The 20,142-nt window shown below is 42.9% G+C and overlaps 1 long non-coding RNA gene across 1 annotated transcript in view; it reads left to right on the forward strand.

Moving 5' to 3' along the window:
* Positions 1–16,449, forward strand: part of LOC138493209 (uncharacterized) — a 40,586-nt gene extending 24,137 nt beyond the window's left edge. The window contains exons 3-4 of the long non-coding RNA XR_011276311.1: positions 15,962–16,049; positions 16,377–16,449. This is a non-coding gene — a long non-coding RNA (uncharacterized lncRNA). The remainder of the gene's footprint in view (positions 1–15,961; positions 16,050–16,376) is intronic.
* Positions 16,450–20,142: the final 3,693 nt, after the last annotated feature.

Below are 20,142 nucleotides of genomic sequence, written 5' to 3' on the forward strand. Positions count from 1 at the left end.
TACCAGGTGAGTTGATGAAGTCCCAAAAGTTCTTGTGTTGAAAGAGGTCTTTGCAAAAACAGTCAGTTGAAAGGTGAGTACCAAAAGTAGTGCTACAGTTCCAAATCTGAGTACCAAAAGTGGTCTTGGCAAGAGTCCACAGGCTGAGCTGAACCGCAAACAGCAGCAGTCACAGCGTGAGAGACAGAGATGCAGCGGCTGCCCTCCGAAACTGCCGGGGCACTGCAGAAAGAAAACAGGATGCAGCAACTTGCCGAGGTGGATGGAAGCGCTGGGGAAGGGGAAAAAGGGACCCTACAGCAGACGTAGGAAAACAGTTGGAGGAGGCGAGGTTGCAGTAACAGAGCTCCAGAGTCGAGGGAACGGGTTGGCAGTCCGAGGGGAGCAAGCGTCAGGAAACAGACAGGGGATGGGAAACAGCAAATCTGGGGGACGAAATACAAAGGGTCATGCAAAACAAAATGTTCAGATTTACGAGACACAAGGACCGGAGCAACCTTGCTGTGCGAATGCAATGGTTAAGGAGCGTCGCCCAGCAGTTGGACCATTGCTATATGCCGTTGCTAACGGGCCTTCCTAGCTGCGCGATGATGTAGCGAGCACCTGTGAATCTGGCGCAGTGGGAGCCGGGTGATGTAGTCTTTCGCAACCGGAGCGGCCTCTGTGCCAGGCACCAGGGTAGCAGCCAGCGGTCCTTGACATGGAGACATCCAGGCATTCTGTGCCACATGGGTGGAGGGTTCTTGACATCTGCTCTGTGTTCATTGCTTTGTGTTTTTCCTCACTGACTGCCCTGTTTTGCATTGTACAGCCTTTTGTTCTGTTGTATTCTTCCATCCTTCAGGTCATCATTTGTCGACTGCTCTGCTCTTTGTATTGTTTTTTGTGTTTTTCCTCACTGACTGCCCTGTTTCACATTGTATTGCTGTATGTTCCGCTGCATTCTTCCTTCCTCCAGGTTTACATTTGTCGACTACTTTGTCCTTTTGTATATTGTTTTGGGTTCTGTTGTGCTCCACCCTTCTCTAGGTTACTCTTTTTAGCTGCAACTCTGTTCTTGATGCCCTGGTAACCTGATTTGTTGCCGGACTGCCTTGTTTCTGCCGCTCTTCCATTTGAGTTCTTGTTTTTTATACGTTGTCTACTATTGTCTGGTCCCTCTCTCTCTTCTGCTTGCACCCTGCCATGTGTCCTCCCCTATTATATCCCCCTTCCTTCCCCTCCACCACCTCTCTTCACCTCTCCTCCCACCTACTCTATGGTGCTCCCCGTTTCTCCTATCTTTTCTAACTGCTTCTCTATTGACTATCCTGCTCTCCTTACTAATAGGAAGACGTTCAACGGGGACATCCTGGTCTCCAACCCAGGCCTCCTTATCACTGAAACCTATACCAGTGCTTCTTCCAGACATACCTTCACTGACATCCTCTTTGTTGTTCCCTCGCCAGACCTATGGACTCTTCATATGGTCTCTGTGCTCTCTCCTTTCTCTTCTTCTCCCATTAATGGTGGAATCCGGTGGGAGGCTCTCCTGGTCCCTTTCCACGCCTCTAAGGCCATCATTAATGTTTATCTGAATGGCACAGTCTTGGTCCAAGGCCCTCATGCCAACCTTCTCCTCTTTGGTAGACGCTTCCCACGCCTCATCAATTTCTATCTTCTCCTGCTGTCCCTTCCCTCCCTTCCTCGGCTTGCCTGCCTCCCCCCTCTGCCTCCTTCTTGGCTACCTTGCCCTCTCCTCCTTCCTCTTCTGCTGCCTCTCGGGCTTCTTATACACCTCCACAGGCATACCTCTGATTTGTACACCTCCCCGGAAGTCTTTCAAGGATGGCAACCAACACTCGCTCAGCTGTCAAACACTCCTCTGACATCTGCCGCTTCGTGGACGAACTTGACCTCAATGTCCTCAGTCTCACCGAGACATGTTTCACAGCCAGCTCTGTCATGAGCTTTGACACTCTCCTCCCTGATGGCTACAAGATCCTCTCTGTGCCTAGATCCAACCATTCCGGTGGGGGTGTAGCCTTGATCTTCCCGGAGTGGATTACTGCCTCTGTCATTCCTATGCAGGCCTACTCATCTTTGGAATGCCTTGTCTGCAGGCTTTCTCTCTCTGATAGACCCTCTCTTACCGTGGCTACTATCTATCGGCCACCTGGACAGATCACCTCCTTCCTCACTGAGTGGGCGGACCTCTCCTCCTCCCTCCTGGCCTCCACCACTCAACTCCTCTTCTTGGAGACTATCACCATCTACCTTAATGCTTCCTGTCCATCATATGGACTCTTTAGCAACCTCTGCGACTCTCTCTTTCTATTCTCCCCTCTGGCCGGACTCACTCTGCAGGGCACACTCTGGGTGTTCTGAACTCCTCAGACCTCCCCCTCTCTATCCCTCTCATCACTCCTCTCTCCTGGAGTGATCACTTTCTCCTTTCCTCCCATCTCTCCCTCTCTTCCCCTCTGGCCAAGCCAAATCCAGCATTGTCGCCTACCTTCTTGGTCATCCGACGCATGAAGCGTGTGTCAGTTGAGGCTTTTGCTGCCACTTTCTCTCGCCCTCCTCCTTCTCTGGTTGACTCACATCCTGACACAGCTCTTCCATGCTCCACTCTTCTATCTGTGATACTCTTGATGTTCTTGTCCCTGTCATGAGGATCCGCTTGAAGCCCAAAGCCAAGTGCAACTCCTGGTATGATTCTGACCTCTCCACCCTTAAATGCAAGTGCAGGGTAGCTGAGAGGAAATGGCTTCCTTCTTGTGCATTCTCTGACAAACTGGCCTGCCTCCTGCTCCAAAGGCAATACTGGCTCTCTCTCCGGACGAAGAAGAGAGCCCCCAGCCAAGCCTGCATCTCTGCGGCATCTAACAACTTGGCCGAACTCTCTAAAATCTGCAAAGACCTGGCCAATCGAGCTGCAGTCTCTATCTCTCCTGTCCCCTCCTAGGCCCTCTGCACAGCACTGGCTTTACATTTTATCTCTAAAACTCAGGACACCGTGTCCACTCTCTCATCATCTCCTCCTCCTGCCTCCAATCTCTTCTCTATCTTGGGCCACCCTGTGGCCAACTCTCCTCCCTCCTTATCTGCCTTTCCTCTGTTTTCCCCTGACAAGGTTTCTAGACAAGTCTGATCTATGAAAGTCTTGTCAAAACAGGATCTTCCTTGTTCTTCCAAAACCATCAAGAAGCACGTTTACACCCTAGCTCCTGCCCTGGCTGACTTCTGCAACCACATCTTCACCACTGGAGCCTTCCCTTCCCCTCCGAAACACTCTCTTGTGCAATCTCTTCTTAAGAAACCCAAAGCTGACCCCTCCTGCCCGGCTAATTATCGCCGATCTCCATCACTCTCTTCCTGGGCAAACTCCTGGAAATGCTGGCCATCTCCCAGCTTTATCTTCACATTGAATCTGTTGGTTGTCTCCACGACCATCAGTCTGGCTTTCAAGCAGCTAGAAGCATGGGAACTGCTCTCCTGAACATTCGTGAAGACCTGCTCTCTAACCTTGATTTTATTCTCCCCTCTATTCTCATTGTACTCAATCTCTCTTCTGCCTTTGACACGGTCAACCATGCCATCTTGCTCAATAGTCTCTGTGGCTGACCTCTTCCCTCTCTGAGCGACTCTCCCAGGTCCAACTTGTGTCCTTCCTTTCCTCTATCTCACTCTCTATCTCACTCTCTACCTGTGGTGTTCCCCAGGGGTCTAATCTTTCTCCCTGACTCTTCAACTAATACCTGGGACCCCTTGCCCACCGCATTTTCGCTTCCTGCTCCAACTTTCTGTGCTATGCGGATGACAATCCGCTTGTTTTCAGGCTCCCCTGTGCCCACCTCTTCTCCTTCTCTCATCTCGGACTGTCTGTCTGCTATCCATGAGTGGAGTCCCACCAATGATCTCTGCCTTAAGGCCAGTAAGACAGAGATTCTCCTCATCGGTACACCTGCACACTCCTTTCCTGTCACTCTCTGGCTGGCCTCCTTGGCCCTCTTCCTACTCCCATCTGTGAGGCTAAGAACCTCAGGGGTCATCTTTGACTACACACTCTCCTTTTCTCCTCACATCTCTGACATCTCTAAGAAGCTAAACGACCAACTGCCCCTCCTCAGAGGTATTCTTCCTTTCCTCTTCTTCCCCCAGAAGCTCACTGTCTCCAGAGCTCTGGTTCTCTCTAGGCTGCACTACTGCAAAAGCATCTTTCTAAATCTGCCTGCTTCTACTCTCCGTCCTCTGCAACTAATCCAGAACAGGACTGCGAGACTTGTCCTTGGCCTCAAGCCCAGGAGTCGTATCTCTCCAGCACTGAAATCTCTGCATTGGCTCCCAGTGGCTGCAAGGATTAAGTTTAAGACCATCTGCATTGGCCACAAGGCCTTCTGGGGCCTGGGGCCTGTAGGGTATTTTCTATAAACTTGGGGCTTGGAGGTATTTTCTTACCGCCAAAAACAATGGTAATTTGATAGTGAATATTCCTTGCATTCAGATTGGGTTTGGCTTAATAGCGGAATACATTTTGTTGGTGGTATTTTGGTGAGCATAATTTCTTAGTTTTATTTGTGGCCCCAACATACAAAACCCCTTTCTTTTGTTTAGACTATTATTGTGATCTCTAGAGGCCTCAGACTTCTACATTATTCAGAAACACCACATGTTCATGTGGAGTGCCACCTATGGCTGTGATTTATCTACACCAGTTAGCTATGCTTCCATAAATTATTCACAATAACATGTGGTATTATCATTAATTTATTTACATTAGTGAGCCTATGTTTCCATAGAGAATTCACAATAACATGTGGTATTATCACCAATTTATTTACATTAGTGAGACTATGTTTCCATAGGCCTCTCTGCTGATTCATATACGCTCAGCAGACTATTGTATTATATTCCACTCAGACGCCACACACACATACCCTGAGTGGAATCACACGCACAACTATTTATAATGGCTCATGGCATTGCTTCATCTGTATAAGAAACTTGGCACATTAAACATCATTCCCTCCCCTACAGAGTATTTTTCTTTTTTTTTACATAGGTACCAAATGAAGAGAAACAAGAATACTCTTAGGCAGACCGTGTGTTATCACAATTTAATTTCAAAATGATACATTACCATTCTGGTGAGACAATCCTTTCTGAAATAAACATAAGAGAAACAAATGCAATAATCCCACAAATTTCATTTTACATTTTCAACAAGCAAAAGGGAGATTATATCATGTGTCTTGCAACATTATAACGTGGCAGTTAAACACAGGAGAATTCCCTATCGTTACACTGCCTGTCTAATAGTAGATCATTCGTCCGGCAGTCACAGCAATCTCACTCCATTTGTATATTTATCAGCTATTTATAGCTTTTCAACACGCAAAATCTCCTGGCTTGTTGTCTTTGAGCAGTGACACAGGGCTCTCTTTTTTTTTTCTTTCTTTAAAGCACCCAGCAAGAACATGCAGTTCAATCTGCAGTTCTCAAGCCGGTGCCAAGTGACTAGGAAACCTCAGTCTCTGAAGGTCAGTGGTCCAGCTCCTCACAGCAGCAGAATGAAGGCGACCTCACCCGCAAAATGTCTTCTCTTGTAATTCTGTCAGAGACACTCCAAAAAACCTCTGTTACCTCCTCTAAGTCTACGTAGATTATTGCCTCCTCCTTCCTCAACAATAGCTCACTTATACAGAAAGCAACTGTATCTAACTGATTTCCTGGCATTCGAATTTTGCTTTCTGCAAAGACAGTGAACAGGGCAAAGAAAAATTGCCCGTTTAAAAATGAATCTCAGCCTGCCTCATTTTGCACATGGAGAACACATTATAATGTTAAGTAGTTAGAATCGTGTTAGTATTTGTTAGTTAAGTTAATTAATCAAGTATCTAATGTGTCTCCTGTAAGTGAGGCATTTCAAGTGAAGAAAAATAAAATGGTGTGCTTTTAAAAATAGATAGCCTGTCTTCATATAGTGCTTTTAAAATAGATAGCCTGTCTTCATATTCATGTCCATATGTTACCCTGGCAACACAGGGCTTGCTGTACCACAGCACAGAAATAATGTGTTCTCATGCAGTGGCGCTGCACTCCAAAACACTCTAAATTATACTACAAATCCCCCCCTTTTTCTGAGAATGTGGCCATGGTCCAAGCCACAATTGGAAGAAACCCAACTTGCTCTCTTTCTTCTTTTAAAATGTATGCGTATCCAACAACATTAATATTCATATGTGAAAAATGAAAATTGAAAAATCACTGTTCAATCATCATAATATCAAAATTCATCTGAGTCCATCAGTTCTTATAAAATATTTTGCATATATCTTCCCAATGGAAGTGTCCATAGTCCGGTGTCTTACTTTTATACTTGAAGTCAATCACAAAACAATAAAATAAAACAAATAGTTAAAATAAAGAATTAATATAACAGATTAAAATAATAAATATGTGGAACTCTATACTCCAGGACACTTGTCTGCCTCTGATATGTCCCAACCAGCGAAGTCACATCATTTGGTTCATTCGGGTTCTCTTTCATCCTGGCACTCTTGGATCCTTTTTCCATGGGAGTCATCTCTTTTTGGCATTCCGGTTACTTTGTCTTCACCTCCACCCGGATGCAGGCATCATTTGATCTTCATCCAGTGGACTCCAGGACTCCATCGTCTCCCGCATCCCACGGTCCCGTGACCGCCGACCCAAAATACGTTAGTATTCTGAATCAAAATAGAAAAGGAACAAATTAAGTACATAGCACAACACTAACTTCACCCTTTTACCAAAAATAAAATTATATATATCCAAGCACTCCATAAATCACTTTGTTCTCTTCCTCTCGCTTTCTGAAATTAAACACATGTTAAAGAGAAAACAAACATACATAAAATAGCATTCAACATTTAATACATTTTCATTTTGCAAACCAACTCCACTAATTTCAGCTTCCATTTTTTTTCTTTTTTTTTTTTTACCTATATACATATGTTATAATCAATCACCTCTATTTTATTCCTGTGCTGTTGCCCTCTGACTAAACCCATTTACCTTACCTTCTTTCATGTATTCAAGGGACTTTATCTATTTCGACACGCTCAAGCCTTTTAATTTCGTGTCTGGGGTGCCAGGGTTTAATTTCGTTTACATGAACAAACAGTTCTGTTGCTGTTTCACCTTCAGTTTTCAAAATTTTATAAACCACAGGAGAGACCTTATCTATAATTCGAAATGGCCCCTGCCAGGCTGCTAGAAATGTGGAATTTTTCTGTTTACCTTTTCCAAAATGAAATTTATACACCTGATCGCCCACAAAATACTCTTTCACTGATGTCTTTTTATCATAATATGACTTTGCACTGTCAGCAGCTCTTTCTAGATTTCGCTGTACAAAAGCAAATGCACGTTGTAAATGCTTAATCAGTTCATCAATGTATTCAGTAACTGTTGATGCGCTCACAAGTGTCTGCTCATGTGTTCTGTATAGCAGGTGTTGTGGTAATACCATTTTCCTACCTGTCAAAACCTCATGTGGGCTAACACCTGTTGCTTTGGAAGGAGTTGATCTGATTGCCATTAGAACCAAAGGTAAACGTAAATCCCAGCTGGAACCTGCTTCTGCTACAAATTTCTTTAATATGTCCACAACAGACCTATTACAGCGTTTGACTCCCCCAGAAGAAGCAGCTCGATATGCAATATGTAATTTTCTTTTCACACCCAGTATTTGCCATACCTTACTCGTTAGAGCACTTGTGAAATGACTCACTCTGCCTGATTCTATTCTTTGTGGTAATCCAAACCTTGAAAACACATGATTCACCAGTAATGTAGCTCTGTTTGCACACTACAATCTGGTGCAGGATTACACTCAATCCATTTCGACATCAAACACACCACACTCAAAATATAACGGTTCTCCCTGCTCGATCTCTTTACAGACCCTACATAGTCTATTTGCAAATCTGACCATGGAAGAGTTAAGCCTCTTTTCATTAATGGTTCTCTATGCATTGGTGAAGCAGGTTTAAATTGGGCACATACTAGACATCCTCTAGTATATAATTCCACATCTTGGGACATATGTGGCCAGTAAGCATAATCTTTTAGTTTTTCCAATGTTTTTTGTGAATCTCTGTGGCCTGCAGTTATTGCATCATGTGCATGGTGTAGCATTAACCCTCTGAATGAAAGGGGTACCACCCACTGTATCTGTCCTGTTATAGACTCTCTAATCATGAGTCCATCCTGTAGTCTAATTCGTTTTTTATTCTTTAATAGCACCCTCAACTCTTCTTTTCCCATACAATCATTTTCTGTTAAAGGGTTTTGTTCAGGATCTATCAAATGATTATAATAGATTCCTAGAATTCAATCATCCTTTTGTGCCTCAATTAGATCTTGATCTGCTGTATCATAACTCCATTGTACCACTGGCTGATCTATCTCCTTTGGTGCTTTAGAACGTGTTACTGAATCAATTTGTATTTCATCAAGTAGATGTTCAATAGGTAGCAATTCTCCCATCACAGCCCCAATTTTAGCCAGCTGATCTGCCTTCTCATTTCCCTCCTTATCCTCTTCTGGAGTTTTTAAATGCCCACAAATTTTCCTCCAGTATATTGTTAAATCATTCTCTGACACCAATTTGGCTAAGGGTTGTATCATTTATTCCATGTTTAAGAGGCTTTTTGATGTATGTAATCATGCCTCTCGTTTTCCACCCAGGTAAATATTCCACAAAGCTATTTCGTGCATATTCAGAATCAGTCACCAGGACAATTTCACCAAATTTATTATCAACTGCAGTAGCGATTGCTTTATAAATGGCTGCCAATTATGCTACTTGACTGCTCTTAGCTCCAATTCTCATCCCTATATTGGGGACTTCATAACATTTCAACCAGACATTTCCTATTCCTGACACTAATTGTTTATTACTGTCATTTTCAATATGAAAAGCACAACCATCAACATAGACAGTTGGCAAATCCTTGCATGTCGTTTGATCAAAAGCCTTGTGTGGTGATTGTCCTAAATCCTGTAAACTAGATTCCACTTCTACTTCGTTTGATACATGTTCAGCTGCACAGTCATGTAGATCTGCTAAACCTTGAGCAACTGGGCTTTTTTTTTTTTGGCCATACCTCACTTCTACAGGAAAACCTTGTAATGCTAGCGTCCATGAAGTGATTCTGGACTTTGCTAAGCTACTTGACCTGATTCTTTTACTCTCTAAAAACTGCAATGGTTCATGATTGGTCTCAATAATTACCTTTTCTCCCTGAACAATGGGGCGGAAATGCTGTAGCACCCACACAGTGGTCAAAAGGGCCTTTTCACATTCACTGAATTTAATTTCAACTTGGGAAAACGCCTTACTTGCATAGGCAATGGTTTTGTGATTCAAATCATGTTTTTGAGATAGCACTGCTGACATACACTGTTCAGAGAAACCTATTTCTATAAAGAAAGCCCTATCCTTCATGGGGTATGCCAAACATGGTGCCTTTACAAGACATTCCTTTAATTTAGCCACTGCCTCAGACTGCTCTTTTTCCCATTTCCATGGTGTATTCAGCTTTAACAGCTTAGTTAATGGTTGAGTAATTTCAGCATCATTTTCAATGAACTTCCTGTTATAGCCCGTCATTCCTAATAAACATTTTACCCGTTTCACATTTTTAGAGTCTTTTCATTTTTGTATAGCCTCAACTTTCTTCTTTTGCGGGTTTAATCCATGTTCAATCACTTCATTGCCTAGAAAATTCACCTTTTTCTTGCACCATTGTGCCTTTTGTAAAGATACTTTGGCGCCTGCTTTCTGCAATTGGCCAAGAACATGTCTTATTTCATCAAAATGGTTTTTTAAGCTTTCATTTTTTATCATTACATCATCCACATAAACTATGGTACCTCTTTCCGCTGCATCAGGCATGGCCTTTCTCAAAAATATTCCAAATTCACTCCCATTATTGACATACCCAAATATAACTCTAACCCACGCGTATTGCGTCTTATCAAATGAAAATGAAAATACATTCTGAATCTCCTCTGCCAATGGCACGCACCAATATCCAGAGGTGAGATCTAACGTGGTAAACACTTTTGAACCATGTACCTGAGCTAGGCCCTGATCCATGAATGGCAGTGGCCATCTGGATACTGGCACTCTTTTATTTAATTCCCTCAAATCTGCACATAGCCGTCATTGACCATTTGGCTTTAACAACCTAAAATAGGTGTGTTGGATGTGCTATGAATGGGCCTGATGATTCCCCGCGACTCCACATTTTTAATAATCTCTGCCAATGACTCTAAACATGCCAATGGTAATCTATACTGGTGCAGAAATACTGGGCTTCTGCTACATCCTTCCGGTAGCGTGGCCACATGTAAATCAGTTAGCCCGCAATCATAAGCATCTTTTGCAAATACATCTTTAAACTCCATAAATATCTTCCTCAGTTCATTTCTATCCTCTTTGCTGTCACATGCATCCGCTGATAAAATCTGCTCCTCTACCATTTTGGAGAATTCTTGAAAATGTTCTGGAAGGTGAATCCCGGCGCTTTCCTCTAACTGTGTGGCTGTGTCTCTCTGTAAAGCTGCCACTTTTAAATGTTTTGACATATCAGCTTCCACTACAATGGGCTGATTTTCTATTTCATTTTCATTTAATTTAAATGTTATGCAATCCTCTTGATGACAGCACACTGTCTCATCTGAAACATAAGGGTACACAGAATGAATTTTAAATATTCCTTTGGGCTGAGAATTCAGGTGTTCTGGCAACTCACCCTTGGCATCTACATACTTTACAGGTATATTTCCAATCACCATGTTATTCAGATCTGCTGTATAATGTGATTTTTGTATGGCCATCCCTAATGCAGAGTTTTCCTCTAAATGAATATCTTGACAACCTTTATTATTCACCATGATTTTTACAGACCCTTCACCAATATCTACCAATGGAATGAATTCATAATCCAGGCCTTGCTGTTTTATGGATTCATTCAGGCACACAAATGCATCAGAATCTTTCATCTGCTGTCCATTCTTGCATTTCAGTGTTATTGCAACCTGGTTGGTGAATGCAGGGATAATAGTATCCTTCCTCAGCTGTAATTCAATTGCATATGGGACCAGTTGTGCGCAATGATAAGCCCTTCTTTTGTCTTCAAATTCAGGTGCAGGCCCACCTAGGCGTGACCATATTTTTTGATTAAGGAAATCTAACACCATACACATTCTGTGCATGATATCATTGCCCATGTAAAAGTCATTTTGTGTTCCACTCACTATCCAAACATTACGGTAAATTGTTTTCTGCCCAATACTAATTTTTAGCATGCATCTTCCTGCAATTCGGTTTTCAAAGTCTGTACTGTCCAAACCAGAGACATATTGGTTTTTAAGTTTAAATTTCGGGATCTCCTCCCTCTCCATTATTTTTTTTAAGTCTCTCATTAATAAAACTCCTTTCCTGTTCAAGCGCTAAAGTGGCTTTTATTGTTTTAGAATAGTTATTTATACCAATGTGAACCCATGGTTGCTCATCTTCTATGTGTATTTCAGCAAGAGTGGTAATGTGTTTTTCTGCATCTGTTTTAGGAACAGTATTCTGTTTGCACGTTTTCTCTTTTAAATAACAGCGTAATGTGTGTTTATCTATGGCAGTTTGCCATCTTTTCCTTGGGTCCAAGTATATCTGTACAGATTGTTTCTCATCTTCACTCTGCATTTTATCCTGACACAATAATATAACAGTGACGCTAGGGATGCAGCTATTCTGGAGATATACCTCCACTGCATCATTTGTTTTAGCAATGGTGTGACATTCAATTATGTTGCTGTTTTGTGATTTTAATTTCTTAGGTCTCAATGGTTTTTTGGTTAAGGACCACAGTACTCCATTCACCCCATCTATGAGAGGAGACAATATTTTCAGGCAATCTGTTCCCTTCAGAAATGGAATTTCACAAATGGATGTGACCAATACCTCCTGTTTCATTCTGTGTTTACCTATCTTTATGTCGACCTCAGTGATGCCTATAATAGGCACCTCCTCCCCGTTAAAGTTATGCACTGGACCTTGATTTTCCCTCACTGTGATCTGATTCTGTGGGGATCTCCCTTCATTGATACTCTTTACCAATTCTTTAGACTTAATTGTTGCCTGTGCGCCAGTGTCAATCATTGCAAATGTATTGCATTTTTCTTCTCTTCAACTTCCTCTAACACACATAAAAAGTGCAAATTCTTACTGATTTCAGGGCTCACCTTTCTCAGGCCTTTTTCACTTTTGGATAAGCACATTGGTAAATGGAAAGACATTTTTCCCTCCTTTTTGCCCATTTGTGTGTGAGAGACTTTATTAATTTCCCCACGTTCAGAGGTTTTTTGGAGTGTGGCCACCGTTCGCCCATCCATCCAGGTATCATCAGAGACCACATTACAACCCTCCAACTGAACATGTGTAACAACATCACTTGCCAATTTGTCATTGTCTAATTCTGTGCATTTGTGATCATTTAGTGTGGTACCAGCCCTTTTGACCTCTGTGGCTCAAAGAATTCTTCAGGTGATTGACATAACCCTCCTTTGAGCATTTCTTTTTACTGCCTGTGTTTGGTTATTGTTCTGATTGCCAGGTGTCATATCATCGCCACTTGCTCCCTGTTTACTAGTATTCCCCATGCATGAGTCATTTTTCTTAAATCTGTCTCTTTGTTCTTTTGGAATTTCAGGTGTTTCTTTTTCATTTGTATAAATCTCCAATGTTTGATTTAGCTCTAGGTTAAACGGTACCTCTCATTTAGAAATATTTACACTTTCTGTTACATGTTCATTTAATGGTACTTTCACTTTTAAATAATTAGGCATCTCAGAGTCATTATGCAAAATAACATCAGAGCAATCTGTCTTTTTGGCACTTCCGGTATCATAATCACTTAGTCACTTTTCAGAAACCCCCTGGTCATTGCTAGGGCCTTCTGCCCCCTCCTTTGTGCTATACAGAGCTTTCCTATTTGCTCAGCTAACATTTTCACCTGGGCCTCGAGGCACTGGAACCTTTCCATCTCTCTAGAATCCTCTCTCTGTGGCCTAGATCGAAATTGGTTGTTTTCCCCCTGATTGGATCTATTCTGATACCTCTCAGGTGAGTGATTTCTATTGGGATGGTTCCTGAACTCAATTCATTTGTTGAGGGGAGCGGGGTGCACCCATCCTTTGGTTGTAGTCCCCTGGTGGGAAATCATTGTACTGACGTGGAGTGTTGTTCATGTTCTGTCTCATGTCCTGTCTCTCAGGTTGTGGGTACTGGCCCCTATGTTGATTCCCATTATCAGCAAATCGATCCACATATCGGAGTCTATCCTGATTACCATATATCATGGTATTGGGATCAAATCTACTCTGTATCCTCAATTTCTGATAGGGACCATCATTTCTTTGATCCTGATTTTGTCTCTGGTTATTGTTCATACCTGACTAGCCTGCCCGGGGCCTATCTCCTAAGTACCTGGGGCTGATGTAGCTCTCCCTATCACTAGGATCATGTGATTGGAACATTGGTGCAGGGTGTGATGACCTTTGTTGATTACCCCTTTGTTCAGTTGCCAAGTTATTTTTACTTGGACTTTGAGCAGACTCAAGGGACATTTTGGCTGACCTGATTTCCATCACTGTTGTTGAGGGTTCTTTAGATTTTGGTCTAGTGTCTTTCATTTTATCACTTTCTCTACCCTGACAATAGAGTACCTCATACAGTTTTGTGCTTTGGTGCACAATCCATTCAAGGGACTTGGCACAATCAAATTCACGGACCAATTGTGATATAATGTCTTTCTGTAACCCATAGAAGCATGCAGTTTTAAACTCATTAGAATTGGGGTCAAAAGATACATCAAAGTGAGAAAATGTGCTTTTTAAGTCTTGTAAAAACTGGCGAGGGGATGTATTAGGCCCAGCAGTTATTGTGTAAGCGACTTTCTTTGCCTCCTGCAATGACTGGAAAGGAGAAAAATGACGCCTAATCTCTTTTTCAAACTCTGCCCATGTCATATTCTGCTGTTCATTCAATCCTCTTATGATACTGGCCGTCGGAGCATCTAAAGTTAAATGAAAATACTGCCTGTACTGTTTCTTAGGTATCTGGAGGGCTTTAAAAATTTCATGAACCGCTTCTGTGATCCTCTATGCAGCATTCCCCTCCCTTTTTAAATGGGTTGATCAGGGCTTTGATAGATTTCATGATCTTTATGGGGCTACTTGTTGCAATGCATGGAATTGCACTACTTGGTGACTCAACCCTGGTTCCAGGTGTATGGGATTGGTGGCAGCCCCCAATGGGAGTATCAAATCCCCCAAGGGCGCTGCAACCAAGTTCAGTCACCGGCCCAGTCACTGGGGCACTAGCTCTTTGGGTAGAAATAGAATTCACCTCAACTCCATTGAATGTGGTGCCCTGCCGCCTCTCCCGGGACCTGGGAATGCACATTTGCTGTTCCAAGTCCTTACACTTTTTAAGGAGCCTGTCTGCTTCGTTTTGTAAATAGTTGTTTTCATCACTCATTTTATTAATTACCTCCTGCATGTCACACATTTGCATTTGGCATTCATTAAATTCTTTGTTTCTCTTGTCTCTTTCTTGACACATTTTAACCATTTCCTGTTCTGCATTTTGGAGATCACTTTCTTTTTCATAATGTTCTTTTTGTAAATCTGCATTTCTGAAACCATCTCATCTTTATCTTCTCCAATGTGGTCCACCAATGTACCAATTCTTGTTCACTGTCCTCAAACTGTTTCTTGCCTTTGGACAATTGAATATCAAAATCTCTGCATTTTAACTGCATGTCTTTCTGACATCCTTCTAATTCTGCTCTTAACATTTCCTCCTTTTTACTTGCCCCATCTAAGTCAGCCTTTAACCTGTTAATCAATTTGGTATCATTTTCTTGCATTTGCAGGGACCTATTCAAAATAAAAAAGATCTTGGCACATTGCCGTATCAGACAATCTTTCTCTGCATGTTTATCGGCTGCATTTAATAACATTAGAAGGCAGACCTGAATTATGCTGCCTTCTGCAACAATATTGTCTAGTTTTTCTTTCTGCACCTCACCATGAATGCGGTCATGCCATTCTGAGGCACTGTTTGATGACCACGTCCCATGTGCATATATCTTTGCCTCTAAATATTACACTAGCTCTGGTAATGTGGCTTCCATTTGAGACATTCTGAAATTCGTTTTTAGTGACACAATGTTATTATGAAATGGGTTCCCTTTAATGTACAGATGGCAGTGTGAGACACACTTGCAACGCCCAGTAGGTGCTCTATGATCACTTTCCCGTCCTGCAACGCACCATAAATATGTAGGGTATTTTGTATAAACCTGGGGCTTGGCGGTATTTTCTTGCCACCAAAAACAATGGTAATTTGACAGTGACTATTCCTTGCATTCAGATTGGGTTTGGCTTTATAGTGGAATACATTTTGTTGGTGGTATTTTGGTAAGCATAATTTCTTTGTTTTATTTGTGGCCCCAGCATACAAAACCCCTTTCTTTTGTTTAGACTATTCTTGTGATCTCTAGAGGCCTCAGACTTCTACATTATTCAGAAACACCACATTTTCATGTGGAGTGCCACCTATGGCTGTTATCACTGATTTATCTACACCAGTGAGCTATGCTTCCATACATTATTCATAATAACATGTGGTATTAAACTAATTTATTTACATTAGTGAGACTGTTTCCATAGGCCTCTCTCTGCTGATTCACATACGCTCAGCAGACTACTGCATTATATTCCACTCAGACGCCACACACATACCCTGAGTGGAATCACGTGCACAACTATTTATAATGGCTCATGACATTGCTTCATCTGTATAAGAAACTTGGCACATTAAACATCATTTCCTCCCCTACAGAGTATTTTCTTTTTTTTTATAAAGGTACCAAATGAAGAACAGAAGCAAGAATAATCTTAGGCAGACCCTGTGTTATCACAATGTAATTTCAAAATGATACATTACCATTCTGGTGAGACAATCCTTTCTGAAATAAACATAAGAGAAACAAATGCAATAATACCACAAATTAATTTCATTTTACATTTTCAACAAGCAAAAGAGAGATTATATCATGTGTCTTGCAACATTATAACGTGGCAGTTAAACACAGGAGAATTCCCTATCGCTACACTACCTGTCTAATAGTAGATCATTCGTCCGGCAGTCACAGCAATCTCACTCCATTTGTATATTTACCAGCTATTTGTAGCTTTTCAGCACGCAAAATCTCCTGGCTTGTCGTCTTTGAGCAGTGACCCAAGGCTCTCCTTTTTTTTTTTTTTTTCTTTCTTTAAAGCACCCATCGAGAACATGCAGTTCAATCTGCAATCTGCCGTTCTCAAGCCGGTGCCAAGTGACCAGGAAACCCCGTCTCTGAAGGTCAGTGGTCCAGCTCCTCACAGCAGCAGAATGAAGGCGACCGCACTGCAACTCCGCAAAATGTCTTCTCTTGTAATTCTGTCAGACACTCCAAAAAACTTCTTTTACCTCCTCTAAGTCTACGTAGATTATTACCTCCTCCTTCCTCAACAATAGCTCACTTTTACAGAAAGCTATTGTATCTAACTGATTTCCTGGCATTCGAATTTTGCTTCCTGCAAAGACAGTGAACAGGGCAAAGAAAAATTGCCTGTTTAAAAATGAATCTCAGCCTGCCTCATTTTGCACATGGAGAACATTATAATGTTAAATAGTTAGAATTGTGTTAGTATTTGTTAGTTAAGTTAATTAATCAAGTATCTAATGTGTCTCCTGTAAGTGAGGCATTTCAAGTGAAGAAAAAAAAATGAGATAAAAATGGTGTGCTTTTAAAAATAGATAGCCTGTCTTCATATAGTGCTTTTAAAATAGATAGCCTGTCTTCATATACATGTCCATATGTTACCCTGGCAACGCATGGCTTGCTGTACCACAGCACAGTAATAATGTGATCTCATGCAGTGGCGCTGCACTCCAAAACACGCTAAATTATACTACAGGCCTAAATACCTCCAACTCTCTCTTCGTAAACACTTTCCTTCACAAGCTTTTCGCTCCTCCACCTCCAACTCTCTCAGGGTCAGTCGCTTCTCCAAGCAACAAACCGGTGGTAGATCTCTTTCTTTGGCTAGGGCCTCCCTCTGGTACAGCCCCCCTTCCTTTCTGAAACTTGAGGAGAACCATCTCTGGCTCCGGAAGCACCTCAAGCATTCCTCTTTGCTTTTGCCTTCTCTGTCTCTCCCCTGCTGATTTCCTGCCTGACTGCACTGGTCACCTGGCTATGCTCTGATCTCGGCCCAGGACCTGCCTGCCCAGTTGTGCACCCACACTGCCTCACGGCAGCCCTTGCAATTGGGTCTGTATATGTAACCCTACTGTCCCCCTACCTGCACTTTTTGGTACCTGCTGTCTGCACTTACCCTTGCACCTGCCACCCGTTGGCTGCACTTATTATTGATTGATCCCATATACAGTACTCCCCCCCCCCCCCCTTTCCTCTCACACTTTCCCCTCTCCCCTGCACTTGCATGATCTCAATGTCACTTGGCCTAGTAAGATTGTCTGTCCTTCCTCTGTCCCCCTCCCTTGCCTTGTCGCACCTTGAAACACTTGTTTATAGGCGCATTATAAATGACATATCATTTCATATCATATCACACTGTGTGGCATACTAGTTGATATGCAGGAGGGCCATCCCCTCAGCCGCAGGCACCCCCCTTACCCTTGGTTGGCCAAAGAGAACAGGGAGAGGCTGCTCGCCATCAGTTTGTGCAGACATACTTCAAATGTAAATGTGCCCCTGTGGAGCACAAACAGTGAAGCCACATCCCTGTTGCTATGGGCAAGTAGGATTGGTCTCAAGTCATCAATGAATGACAACAACCTGAGAATGTGTGTCTGTGAGAGACAAACTGTGCGTGGCCACAGACATAAAATCAAGTGCAACAAACACAGACATAGTCATAGCAACTGTAAACAACAGTGTCCACTTAGCACACACCAAAGTATACAACACAAGCACCAAAATCTATGTCCACTGTCACATGTCAACCATCAACAACTGTGCATGCAGACCCACAACACCACATAGGAGGACACAAGTGCGGAGATACAGCAAAAAATGAAAACCACAACTAACATGTGTGTCGATTGCCCTGGTCACCCTATGCAACAATATACATCTTGAGTGGCCGCCCCATCAAAAAGAAAATGGCCACAATACACATCTACTTAAAAACGTATACAGAATGAGAAAATTACTGGTTCAATACAAGATAGATGCACATCTAACCTCACACCTTTCCCCTTGTGAGCCTGCTGCAGCTTCACAATGTAATGGATCCATCTGCCCTTCCGTAGGCTCACAAATCAGCCTACTTTGCTGACGTGTTGCATTCAGGCATCTGACAGCACTGCACTTCACACTATCGGCGTAGAATGTCTCAGTATACAAAAACATAACCAGGTCAGGTCAGGGAACACATCCATGCACCCAATTACACTGCAACATGCCCCCCCCCTGAGTGCCATGCAACAAATGCAAGCAAGAGTCTCCAGCCACCCATCACCATGTGCCTCTGCATCTATGCAGCAAGACCCGCCCACCTCAGGACAATGCAATTAAAACAGCCCACACAGTGACATCTTCCACACCCACAACACACACACTGCCTGCCCCACTGAGTGACATGCACTGAAGGACCAGGTCACACTTACCCAATGCACTGGTGAGGGGTCATTGTGAATACTCTCATCTAGCTGTAGTCAGAATGACACTGAGAGTGCTTGCAAAGAGATCACTGAGAGGTTGGAAACCAGGATCCCCTTGGAAGCACTCCCAAAGCCATCCCCTGTTTAACATGGCATCCGCACAGTGCAGTAAACACTGGCAGGGGAGCCGATGATGGAATGTCCAAGACGACGGAATGCAAATATCACATCAATTGCAATGAAGACATCATCCAGCAGAAGGTAGCTGGGCAAAGAGGCGCCAGTCATGAAGGAAGGCAGGGCACAAAGGCAACTGGCAGAAAAGAGACAAGCAGACCACAGAAATTAATGACAAATGCAAGTCAAGGACAATGGCACACAAAAGGGAGCAGGGAAAACGCAAGAGGAAGGGAAGGCAGATGTCACAGGGACTGGACTGAGTGGGGACCAATGAGTAGTTTCTGCCTACAGCTGATTTCCCTGTGGGGAGCCCAAGAGCCCCAAATGGGAAATGCTAAATGCTGCGTTGTCTGCCTAAATCTGCTTTCCCATTTGGGGCTCTCGGACTCCCCATTTCACAAAATGGATGCGCCCATGTGCTTGCTTTTGCGAACTTTGAGCTTGAATAGCTCAAAATTTTACATAGGAAGTTTTAAAAAAGAGAATGCTAGTATTTTTTTTTTATGTTGCCTATCTATTTTTTAAATACATTTTTTTACTAGACCATGCCTTTAATCATGTCTGATATGGAAAGCCACAGTCGGGAGACCCTCCTGAATTACAATGCTGATTATTTAAGAAACATGTGTAAAGAAAGGAAACTCTCTGCCAAAGGCACAAAGATTGAATTAGTTGAAAAGTTGTTAAAGAACCAAAGTCTGGGGAGTGGGTCTGAAATACTCGACTCTCTAGCAAATGAGGAAAGTATTGAGGATGATGCTAAGGCCCTCATCACGAGTTTAGCGGTAACCCTTAAAATCGGCGGTAACGCTATCAGTGGCGATTTTAAGGGTCGTCGGATCACAAGTCCAAATACTGCTGGCGCCATTACAGCTGGCGCAAGTACAGCCGGCTGTACAAGCGTCGGCTGTAAAAGCACCAGTAACCATTTGCGCTAAAACATTAGTAATCATGAGTCCGGCATAAGCGAAATTAGCTGAAAAAAAGCTGGAGGTAACAGAACACAGGCCACAGCAATAAGGGCTTAGGTGAAACCAATGTAATTCAGAGGCCTACAAAGGACCCACCCATGCACAACACACCCTCCCCAACACCATTACACCTGCAGGAGCAGGGAGGAGACAGCAATAAGGGCCCAGGTGAAACCAATGCAAATCAGAGGCCTACAAAGGACCCACCCATGCACACCACAC

The sequence above is a fragment of the Ambystoma mexicanum genome, chromosome 10, assembly GCF_040938575.1.
Source record: "Ambystoma mexicanum isolate Mex_15411 chromosome 10, UKY_AmexF1_1, whole genome shotgun sequence".
In the NCBI taxonomy this organism is placed as follows: domain Eukaryota; kingdom Metazoa; phylum Chordata; class Amphibia; order Caudata; family Ambystomatidae; genus Ambystoma; species Ambystoma mexicanum.